General features: G+C 34.6%; 1 protein-coding gene across 2 annotated transcripts in view; it reads left to right on the top strand.

Moving 5' to 3' along the window:
• MICU1 (mitochondrial calcium uptake 1) overlaps window positions 1–12,556 on the top strand; it is a 219,089-nt gene that overhangs the window by 86,555 nt on the left and 119,978 nt on the right. The window lies entirely within an intron of this gene.

The raw sequence follows: 12,556 nt of genomic DNA, 5'->3' as shown, positions 1-12,556 counted from the left end.
AGCCAATACAATTGAAAAGGGAATTTTAAACAGATCTAGGGAGGTTTGTGCAAAGAAAAATGTCTATGCTGTACTTATTAATATTCCTGAAGAAATAGGCAGTTTCCTTAGGTAGTTCCTATAGGCAGTTGGCAATCTTAATTCTGGCTGGAGGATGCCTTAGGCAGTAGGACACTAGTACTTTGAAAAGGAGAGTCAAACTAAGTTATTATGTTAAAAAAAATTTTTTTTAATCCACTAGATTGTGATCTCCTTGATGATTAGGGCTGAGTTACTTTTCTTCTCCACGTCCCTGTTACCCAATACAATTTCTTACATGTTGTGGACACTTACATGTTTGTTGATTTCAATCCAGCAATGGCCACCTCACAGGAGAAAAAAAAAATCTGTGTGTTTTTTTTGTTTGTTTGTTTGTTTTTAAGTGTGGATTTAGTAAAACAAAGGAAAGCTATTGCTTAGCTGCCTGAAACCATATAAATTGGTACCTGTAAATAGGAAAAGCCAGTGAGCAGATGGAGAAAGCTGTAAAAAAGAGCTTGGCAGAAACCTTCACTGTTTAGAAGGCTACAGTCACAGACATATGTATCATAAGAGGGTCAGTACCACTGACAGCACTTTGAGGGTACAAACATGTCAGGTGTAATTTGTCTTCTATTCGTGTTTATTACCTTGTATATTGTGTCCCCAAGTTCTGGGCTTAAGAAAATAGAAATCACATAGGGAAGCTGGATCATAAAAGCCCAAATAATTACATGTAATAATTTTATGGTTCTATATAAAGAGTTCTTAATCTGCTATATGGGCCATTAGTGTAACACAGTATAAAAGTTGTGTTATGTTTTGCTATGTCCTGAGATCAGAACTCATCTCTGTTAATAGTAGCCCTTATTCAACTGTCTTTTTTCAGATAAGTAACATTGAGTAGGCGCAGGCAGAGCTCTCAGATATAACTTGATAAGATCATCTTTAACTAGTAAAATGAATTGATTCAGCATCTCATCTTCAAACAACAGTATACATTTTGGGCCCTAAAAATTGGAATTTATGGAGATGGGAATTCATTCAGACTCTGTGATAATAGTGTTATCAGCAATTTTTAATGCTAGAGATCCTTATTTTCAAGTCATTATGGTAGCCCTTCCTATAAAGGAAAACAAATCAGATGAGAAGTCATAACTTCTAACTTAGGAAAGATATACTGCTGCTTTATTAGTACAATTTTTAACAACCATATGAGCTTAGTTTGCATTAGGTAGCTGTGTGCTTTCTATTTGTAGATGTTATATACTAGGCTCTGAATATACAGAATATCTTAAACCTTTACCAAGAATTGGGCACTGCTTCCCTTGAAACATAATTTTTCAAGTAATTAGCCACTCAGTCAGAAATTCATGAGTGTGCTGACTGTATAGATTTAATTTTATAATTAATTACATTCAATTTTAGTTATAATAACCTATTATCCAAAACTACTAGCATGATACTTTGTAGTAGTCAGTTACACAGCAATAGCAGCAGACAGGTGACCAGGCCCTGCTGACCCTACTAGTTTGTGTGTGCTAAGCTGATTAGGTACAGAAAATTTGCTAAAAATCTCGGGAAGATCATCTTTGGCCCTTTGGCTGCATGTTGGACACCCTAGCCCTGGCACCTGCTGGTCAAGAAGGGAATCCTGTATTTAAGCACTGATTGAATACTGAAATACAAATATTAATTGGATGGATAAATATGCAAAATTTGGTCTCTTTCTTCCTTAGGTGAAAAAACTGTCACTTTGAAGTGATATGTCAAACTTGCTGTCTTCCAGCCAAAGAACATTAAAAGCTTCTCATTAGTCTTCTTTGAAATACAAACTCAAATTGAAATTGCATTTGTGGGACTTGGAGCTTAGAGTGCATGCAAGTAACTTGAAATAGATAGCAATACTGAAATTTTCCTATACTTGGATTCTACAAAAGAAGATAGCCTAAATTAATTTGTAAAGCTACATCCTTTTATTAGGTGTACTTTATTAATGCCCAGAAACAGATTGGGAACCCAGATGTGCACCTGGTTCTTTTAACCATAAAAATTGTTTTGCTCACAGCCAAAAAATGCTGCTTCTCTAACCTAGAGCCCTGGGTAGCAATGAAAATTTCTTTTTTATTTAGATTTTAATCATTAGGAATGATAGAGCCAGTCTTTACCAGAAGTACTGCCAGTTTGTTTTGAACTGCGTTATAGTCAGCTATGACATGTGCCCCTTTAATCATGGTAAAATTCAGACTAAGTATTACTGCATTCTCAAGGATCTTTTGTGAATTGTGTAAGAGTCTTGAAACTTGAAAATTGTTTTAAAAAGATTTTTCATTGTAAAAGGAAGTGGGGGAAGAGTTTTCTTGTGTTGCCTTCAATGAGTATAAATCTTGGTAACACGTCTGCATCTTTTGGACTGCCATGGGCCCTTACACAGAGCAGTTATTTTCTAGGCTGTCCCCAGATCAGGCTTTCCTTGCTTGCTTTTACTGCAGGGACTCCTCCTTTGCATGCCTAATCCCTACTGCCTGTGGAAAGTAGAGGATTGTTGGGGGAGGAGGGGAGTTTCTTTTCCATTTGTGGTATAGAATGCTGATCTTGTGTTTCAGATGCGGTTTGTTACAAATGGTGATGAATATTTATTGTGTTGCTGGGAAGAATGTCCATAAATGTGTTTCCAGTCTTGGGTACCACCACTACTAGTCAATCATGGCTTTAACCCCCACTTTCATTTGATCTTTAAATTCCAGAATCAGCTTAATTGTAAGGTGCTGCAAAGGGAGGTTTAAAATTCCTGTTTTTTCCAAATATTAAAACCAGTAGGCAGCAGGATTATTTTAAGTTTTATTGCATCCAAATGTAAGGTTAACTGAGCTCATTGGGTTTTGTCATAGTCAATATATAACCATAAACATGACTGTGCATTTTAATTCTGATCTCTGCATGTTTAGGCTTTTTATCACAAACATTAGTTTACAGTTCAATGTGACATGAACAGAATGGGTCTCAGAGTAATTTCCCTCACTATTTCAGCAAAAATATTTAGGTGAATTTTTTGTTCACCCAAATAAAACTTTGTGAGAGCAACATAAAACCAGCATTTAGTTGATTGAATCACAAGAAGTAGAGGCAGAAAAATACCTTGGAAATCATCTTGGTCCTCTTCATCATTTCCCAGTAGGGGAAACTGAGGCATAAAAGAGCAAGGGGTTTCTTAAACGTTGCACAGGTGGTATCAGCAGAACCAGCATTCAGATCCAGATGCCCTGGTCCAAACTTTGTGTTTCTTTTACTTCCCTATGAGGCTTCTTTAATTCAGCTCACTGTATTTTAATGATGTCACTTCTTCACTTTCCCAGTTTTGTCAATGCCTGACGTGTTAGGGGTGAGTTATATAGAACGACTTATGGCTTTCTGTTCCAGAGATTTAATGAGAACAATTCTTGCTGATGCATATTTATTTCTCTCTAGTTTAATGTAGCTTTTGGTTCCAAACTCAATTCGTTGCAAACTGCACCATTTGCAGATTACGCATTGACATACTTCTGGGGGTCTGTGATGACTGCCAAAAAGCATTTACAAGGCTATTCTGTAAGTGAGAACTATATCAAAAATGCTTCTACAGCATTACACACTGTGATCCATTAAGAGTTATATGGAACCACATCATTGGCTCAGACCTTGCTCTTCAATTGCAAGGGAAACTTGCTGGATGCAGTTAGAGGGAAACACAGGAGGGCTCAGAATCTGGGGTGGAGGTGGGGGTTGGGGAAGAATTACTGGAGGAACAGTAACAAACATTTCTCGTTAGACGGCTCACATTTTTGTTGTCTCTTTAGCTTGAAGAAGATTCAGTCCCACCTAATACAAAGATTTCAAGCTACATTTAGGATTATATATTCATGTGAGTGTGAGATACATTTAGAGTATCATAAGTCCTGACACAACAAGTGGTGATTGTATTTTTAGATGGCTGTTGTATTAAACTCTTGTGGAAGAAGAATTCCAGGAGAAGTGATGGCTATGCTTCAGTATGCATTCCCCAGGAATTTGAACAAAGATTTTTACCTGTTTTTAGAATTATGTTTCTCTAAATGGGAAGAGGGGGAATTATAACACTGAATTGTGTTTCAAAACCGGACACTTAAGGTTGATCCCACCTTAGGGACTCTTGTCAGTGAAAAAATTATATTAAGATGTTATAGCTCATGTGAGTTGATGCCATGTTGTTCTGGGAAAGCATTTTCAGCATCTGACCAGCCAGGGCATATATATATATATATATATATATATATATATACACACACACACACACACACACACACACACACATACACACACACACACATATATGTGTGTGTGTATATATATAGATATAGATATAGATATAGATATGTATTGCCCAAAACTGCAGTTAAGGGAGTTGACAAGGAAGACATTGTAGAAAATAATAAACTAAAGAGATTTCCTCTTATGGATCTGATAATACCTCATGAAGATACTATAAGATAGAAATAGCCCATATTTATGAAGTGAAGTGTTCTCTTTGAGCGTCAGTGTTATTATCAGTAAAGTTATTTGTGTATTTTTTTCTTACTATCAAAGTTACTGCCTCTATTTAAACATTGTGCTTTAAATGTTCTCGAGTATTTGATGTATTATCAAAGGAAAGATGAATACTTGATCCTAACTTTTTGAGTATTCTACAAAGCTAAAAAATGATCAGATTTAGGACTAGAAAGAAAATTGCTTTTAGTCAGAGTGAAGTTTACGGTATGATGAGCATTATCCTACCATAGTTTGTTACATAACTCTCTTTATTTTGTCCAGACTGAGAGTTTGTGTGAGAGTGACAGAAATAAGGTGTCTCAAAGCTCCATTAATTAGGAATATATCACAATTAAACTTTTTTTTTCTGACTTTGTCTCTAAAACAGCCTTGTTCCAGTTTATGGAGAGAGTAATCCATTTTTTTCTGTTAGAAGCAGCTAGCTGGTGCAGTAAATAGAGCACTGGGCTTGGGTCAGGAAGACATAAATTCAAATCTCATCTTACATACCTACTAGCTTTGTGATCCTGGGGAAGTCAGTTAAATTTTATCTACCTCAGTTTCCTCATCTGTAAAATGCACATTATAAAAATACCTAACTCAGGGTTGTTGTGAGGTTCAAATGAGATAATATTTGTAAAATACTTTACATAGGGCCCGGCACATAGTAGATGCTATATAAATGTTTGTTTTCCCTACTCTGCAGCATTTTGTTAGGTTGGAAATGGTGTATAATTGCTTAGAGTTGGTAACTTTTGGGATCTTTAACATATATTTATGTACCACATGATCACCAAAATATGAGCATGAATTGTAAGGGTATATTTAATGAATTGTTTTTTCCTTCCCTTCAGATGGAAATATTGTAATTTTTAAATAATGTGTCAAAATTCCTTTCCTAAAGAGGAAAATTAGATACTCTTCATTAGTCTGTTTTTGTTTTTGAAGTACAAATTCACTAGCACTTGAGGGATTTAGACAGACTGTAAAATGCATATGAATAATGAGGGACAAATGTCAATGTGGAATTTTTCCCACAGTATGAAACTACAAAGAAAGATAGCCTAAATTAATTTGTGAACTCATATCCTTCAGTTTTGCTTTATGAGACAGCAGACACCGAGCATGATATAATGCAGAGAGGTGACTGGATTGGAAATCAGAGGACCCACTGTGTGGCTTAGTGCCTGTGGATTTTGGGCAAGTCATTGAACCTCTCTAGGTTTCATTTCCTCATTCATAACATGAGAAGGTTGGGCAAGAGAGTACTGCAGGTTGCTTCCAACTTGAACTCTGTGATCCAGTGACCTCTATGTTCCCTTACAACTTGGGATCTATGATCCTATGCCTTCTGATGTTCCTGCTACCTTTAAATCTATGGTTCTTGATATCCTATGATCTTTTAATGATAAATATTGTTTTGCAAGCAACTTAAAAATACTACTTCTCAAGCCTGTAATTCTGGATAGTAAGAAAATTGTTTTATTTAAAACTTGAAGAAGAAGAAAAGTTAAAAAGTTTAATTCTTGGTTGATGTTTGTTTTAGAAATGTAAATATTCTGACTCATCTTCCTCAAAAGATTCCAGAAGGAAAGAATGATTTTATATTCTAAATGGTTTTTGTGGTAGATTAGTTAAATTATTTGAAGTATAGTATTGTGGAACCAAAAACATATTTGAGAGTCATGGCTACCAATTATATCCTTATCCTTTTAAATGTATACTACTGGTCATAGGGAGAACAAGTAGAAATAAACAGTTGGATCAGCACAAGTCTGTCATCAGTCCTGAAAAAACGAATGGAAGTGCCCATGTTACTGATAGAATTTATTAGCAACATCTTGATATGTACAGTGTAACTCTTAGAGCCATCAGCAACATGGTAGTATTCTTGTAGATTTTGTTATTTATTTGATATTTAACCTAAGAGAAACTAATATTACATAGTATAAAGCAGTTCAGATCACTAGCTAGATCCTTTTGGGAAATTTTAGTTAGTGTTTACCTTGAGTTGGGACCAAAGTTTTGCATGTCGTAGAGTAAAATTCTTTCTAAAGCCATGTTTTAATCTTAAAGCAAGTCAAATCCATGGCTAGTTCATGTCTGCAGTTAGCAAGTAAGAGTAACACTTTTTTTTTTAATGTTTTAATTTTACTATTTAAAATTTTCTATTATTAAGTACAATCAAACAAAACAAAATCTCACATTAGTTATTTCCAAAAATCCATTACTTATTCTGCATGTTAATTCATCTTATCTTTGTCGTATCGGCAGCATCCTTCTTTATTAGTCCTCTGGAATCACAGTTGATCATTTAGTTAATTAAAACTCTTAGTGTTTCAAAGTTGTTCATTTTTATAGCATTGAAGTTATAGTATGAATTGTTCTTTTCTTTCGGCTGACCACTCTGTTAGTTCATATAAGTCTTTCCTTGACTATTTGAAACTATCTGCCCATTTCTTAGACTACAGTAATATTCTGTGACATTTATATGCCACAATTTGGTTAGCCATTCCCACTTGATAGACATCCTCTCAGTGTCCAGTTATTTACAAATACATCACAAAAAGAGCTGCTGTAAATATTTTGTACATATTTCTTTGATCTCTTTAGGTTATAGGCGTAGCAACCCACTTACCAAGATACAACCAAGAACTATATAAATACAACTACAAAACATCAGTGTTTTTTTTTTACAAAATTATACACCAACCTAAATACTTAGAGAAATGTTACTTGTTCAGTGCCATAGTAATCAAACTACCAGTGGATTACTTTGTAGATGTAGGAAAAAAAATAACAATATGTATCTAGAAGCACAAAAGAGCAGAAATCTCAATGAAAATAATGGAAAAAAATGGGAATAAAGAAGGCCGAGCTGTGCCAGATGTCAAGCTATACTACAAAGCAGTAATTCTTAAAAACAATTTTTGACAGAGAGAGAGAGAGAGAGAAGTGGAAAAGGGGAGGTGTGTAAAACATAGAAGCAAAGCAGCCTAGTAGTCTAGAGTTCAATAAACAAAGACCCCTGCTACTCCTTATTAAAGTAAAACTTCTGGGAAATTCAGATCACAATAGAGAAGATGTTAAGTTTAGACTTACTACTTCACACCTTACCCCAAGATAAGTTCCAAATGTATACATGAAAGGTCACATCATAAACAAATTAAGAAACAAGGAAGAAATTGCATATCAAATCTATAGAAAGGGGAAGAATTCTTGACCAAATAAGGGGATAGAATATAAAATAGATAACTTTGATTACATTAAGTTAACAAGTGTTTACACAAACAAATCTAATACAGTTAAGATTAGGAAGGAAACAATAAACTAGGAAAATTTCTTGCAACAGATTTCTCTGATAAAAGTTTCCTCAAGATATATAAGGAACTGATTCAAATATATAAGAATAAGAGCCATTCTCCCAAATGAACATCATTTAAGGATATGAACAGGTACTTCTCAAGGGAAGAACCCCAGGTTATGTATAGCCACATAGAAAACTCTCCAAATCACTAATAACTAGAGAAATGTAAATTAAAGCAATTCTGAGGTTCTACCTCACAGTCATCAGATTGTTGAAGATAACAAATGTTGAAGGAGATGCAGGAAAACAGGCATGTTGTGATACACTTTTGGAGCTGTGAATGAGTCCAGCCAAACTGGAAAGCACTTTGGAATTATGCACAAATAGTTACTAAACAGTGCAAGCATGCTCTTGAACTCTTGTTTTCTTGAACTTGTATTTTCACATCTTTTAGGCCATTGACCAAGTTTTTTTTTTTAATCATCCCAAATTGCATCATACTTTGCATTTTTAAAGAAAAATGTTTTTCAGTAAGCTCAGTAGAATTGCAATTGATAAATGACATTGTTCTAAATGTGATACACAGAAAGCCTAAATTCTGAGGTTCAACTAAGTGGAATGAGGTCTGGATAAAATGTGACTGTATTTGAATGTTATACCCTTAACACTTTCTTAATTTACATGTTCCCTTTTAAGAGTTGGTTAGTACTTGAAACCTTTAGTTAAATATATGTAGTTTTGATTGAATCAATCTCAAAAATATATACTGGATACCATGATAGTATACAAGTGCTGTCCTAGGAAATTCAGTCCCCTTCATGACATTGTTTTATTTAGAATATCACCCTATGCTTTCTTAGACTATGTAGGTCAGTGTTATTAATAAAGTTTTAAGTATACTTTCTCTCTTGTACATTTAATTTTTTTTTTGCTTCTTCTGTATTAAATATTATTATTGTTGTGCTTGTTCAATCATGTCCTACCCTTTGTGACCCTGTATGGGGTTTTCTTGGCAGTGGTACTGAAATGGTTTGCCATTTCCTTCTCTATCTCATTTTACAGATGAAGAAAATGAAGCAAACAGGGCTAAGTGATTTGCCCAGGGTCACACAACTAATAAATGTCTGAGGCAGGATTTGAACTCAGATCTTCCTGACTTCAGGCCCGGTTCTCTATCCTCTGAGCCACCTGGCTGCCTTCTTGTTATGTGTTAGCAGGCTCTTGAACTAAAAATCAAGTCCCTTAGAATGGGTTAATAAATTATTTCATAAATCTGCTGTAAACTTAAATAATCTTTCATAAAAATGGTTACCTCTGAGCAGTAAGGGAAAATGCACATCATTTTTAGTCCACTGAGTTTTGAAGCTTTTGTTAAAGCTTGTCTGGAACTCTCTCCAGAGGTATACATCAAATTGAATCTCTCATAGAACAGAAGAAGGGACAGTATCTACTATTTAGCTATTTTTCCCTCAGGACACTCAGAGAAAAAATATTTTCTCATGAACTCAATCCTTTGCTACTCATTCTGTAATTTCTTTTTTTGCCATTCTTAGTGTGTACTTCTCTCACCTTGAAAACTGAGAAGTATATGTCAGAACTACTAGAAGATATAGAGAAGATTAAGTGTTAGTAACACCTTGCTTAGAAGCCAAGAAAGCTTTACAGATAAAGAAAAATGGATTTTTAATAAAGAATTTGCTGTTGATTTTATACCTCTTATGCTCCACAGACTTCATAGAATTTTAAGAAATTATAAATTATAAAATTTTATTATACTCTCTGAGGTAATATGTGTTATTTTGGATCTATTACACACACGCACATTCATATTTTTTGCTTTGAACCACTAAGAAGCTTTGAAGTTGAAAAAAATATCCAAATATACCTTTCTCAACTTCCCAGATGCCCAATTTCATCGTTCTTAGTTTCTTAAAGTCCATTTTATCCATGATCAAACTCAAAGGTTGTGATTACTCTGTGTTGATTTGAGGAAGTAATCTATGACAGATTCATCTTACTAATTTCAACAGTCTAGCCAAGAAGCAGCCATATGGTACAAAATAATCTGAAAATTGTCTTTTTCCAATAAGCAAGGATAGGATTTTTCCTCTTTGTTTTCTTTCTTCTCTTCCCCATTCTAGTAGATCTGTTAGACTAGGAATACTACTTTAGCTTTGAGTAATCTAAGAGAATGATTTTTACAACAAATTTCATGTCTATGCCATTAATACCTAGATGAATTCCAAGAATTATTTTTATCCTTTCAGGCATTTATCATGGATATGTACAAACTTTTAGGGGTGATAGATGCATTATAAAATGCTTTGTATTTTATATGCCAGCCAATGTATTTTGTTTACTATCAAAGTGATGCAAAAACAGGCACAATTTAAATAATATTTATTACAATTAATTTCCAAGTTAAAACATAAAGTAACTTACTCCCATAAAATTCTTCCTGCCCCAAAAAGAAGTAGTTTAACAACTTATGTGAGAATGTATCATTAAAATACACATCATGGAATAGAAAAATTGTAGGACAGGATAGAATTACGGTGCCTACAACTTTTCATTTCACATTGTCTCTCATAAACAGAATGTAAAGATGTTGTCTGTAAATTAGCAATTATAATCAGAAATGAAACTTTTTGGTTTTCATTGAGTGGGAATAACCATTGAAAAAAAGCTGGATATGCTATCATCTGTTACCCAGAAGTTGAAACAGTAAAATTATTTTGAGATTGAATTCATTTTCCATTAAATGTATTTTAAAAGATAAAGTAGGTAACAGATTTAAAACATTTGATTATGTTACGTCTTTTTTTTCTTTGAAAATAACTGACAATAGGACAAGGTGGGTAGAGATCAAGAGCTAGTACAATATAGCTCTTACATACAGTGGAAATCAGCATGCTATCGTTGTCTGACACTTTGCTTGCAATTATTAATTTTTCTTTTCATTATGTCAAATCAGTTCTGTTGAAACACACACACACACACAAAAAACTTAAGAGACTAAATTCTCTTGTTAAAGTTGTTCCAAAGGAGAGAGACTTAGATACCATTTTGCTGTACAGAGATTTTTACTGTCATGGTGCTTATCAAAATAAGATTTATATTTATCATCTGAGAGTTGGATGAACCGGGTGATTGTTTTCTAGGAAACAAAAGGTGTGGTTTCTCTACCTTAATTCCATCCCATTTTCCCTTTCACTTTGACCTTGGATAAATCCTTTAATCTCTGTGTCTCTATTTTTTTTAAAGGGGAGAGGGATGGAATAGAGCTAGTAATATTCTTTTAGAAGCTGTGCTCTTGTTTGTAGAATACATTGTATATATTTATGTTATGGGCAGCTAGGTGGCACAGCGGGTAGAGTGCAGGCCTGGAGTCAGGAAGATGAATCTTTCTGAATTCAAATCAAGTCTGGCCTCAGACACTTACTAGCTATGTGACCCTGGGCAAGTCACTTAACCCTGTTTGCCTCAGTTTTTTCTTCTGTAAAGTGAGCTAGAGAAGGAAATGACAAACCACTCCAGTATCTTTGCCAAGTAAACCCCAAATCGGTCCATGAAGGGTCGGACATGACAAAACAACAGCAAAATATATTTATGTATGTATGTATGTATATGTATCATTGCATAAACTAGATAATTCTTGTATATTATTTAGCAGTGTGTACACAGTTTCTTCAGGGCACACAAATGTAATATTAACATACTTTGTTTCCCTCCTACTTGTCTATCCTTAAATAAATGTCCTCTTGTAGTATACTCGATAATTTGAGAATTTTATTCATGCATATTTTGATGGATATAAGCCTAAATTTCCTACTAAAAAGCCTTTCCACTTCAGGCTTCTTTCAATTCTCCCATTTTCCCCAAATTTTTATTTGATATTTTGGTAGAAGAGCCAGTATGGAATGGAATCTTAGGTTATTTAAAGTGGATATTGTTAGGCTGTTTTTCATCCTTACTTTTGTTAGTTCAAAGAACTGATCTTTAGACATAGATACAAATAAAATGAGAGAGAACCTATCCCCAGAGGATGCCAGCCACTGAAGCCAAAGTGCTTCTCTGCTGTCATTGACCTTGTGTACCTGCTCTTTGGAGGTTTCCCCACATCATTCTTCTCTTCTAGAAGGGTAACCATTCACATTGACACACTGACACTTTATGCAGTGACTTTCATTTGGTTGGTTAACCATTTTTCTTTCCTTTATCTTATATATATGATGGGATCCCCACTAGACCGAGGTAACCCATGGGTCAGTTGTATAGCTGACTGTTTGGCCTGATGGTGTTTGTTGGTTTGGTTTCCTGATACTCTTCCCAAGTTCATGCTTGTATTGTGCTCTGCTTATATGTGCTTGCATGACTTAATGTGACTTTAATTGCACTTAGTTTCTTTAACATTCTATGTTATTTTGATATCCCTATTTGTGATAAGTTCTTGCATAGCTACATTTTTTTTCCAGCACAGATGAAACTCAGTACCCAGTCTAACCCTGATGGATCCTTTTCAGCATTTGAGGATGTAGAGGTATAAAGTCATCAAGTAGCCTCTGACTTGTCTCAGAAGTGAGAATACAGAGAAATCTAGTTCAGTGATCCAGAGGAATGTGGTAATCAGGAAAGCCCAAAGGGCCAGTAGTGACACATACCCTTAACTCTTTGCTCAGCCAAAAA

Source organism: Vombatus ursinus, unplaced genomic scaffold (genome assembly GCF_900497805.2).
Source record: "Vombatus ursinus unplaced genomic scaffold, bare-nosed wombat genome assembly UNPS02000749.1, whole genome shotgun sequence".
Classification (NCBI taxonomy): domain Eukaryota; kingdom Metazoa; phylum Chordata; class Mammalia; order Diprotodontia; family Vombatidae; genus Vombatus; species Vombatus ursinus.
Note: the sequence above shows the minus strand (reverse complement) of the source record. Positions and strands in the feature narration are given on the sequence as shown.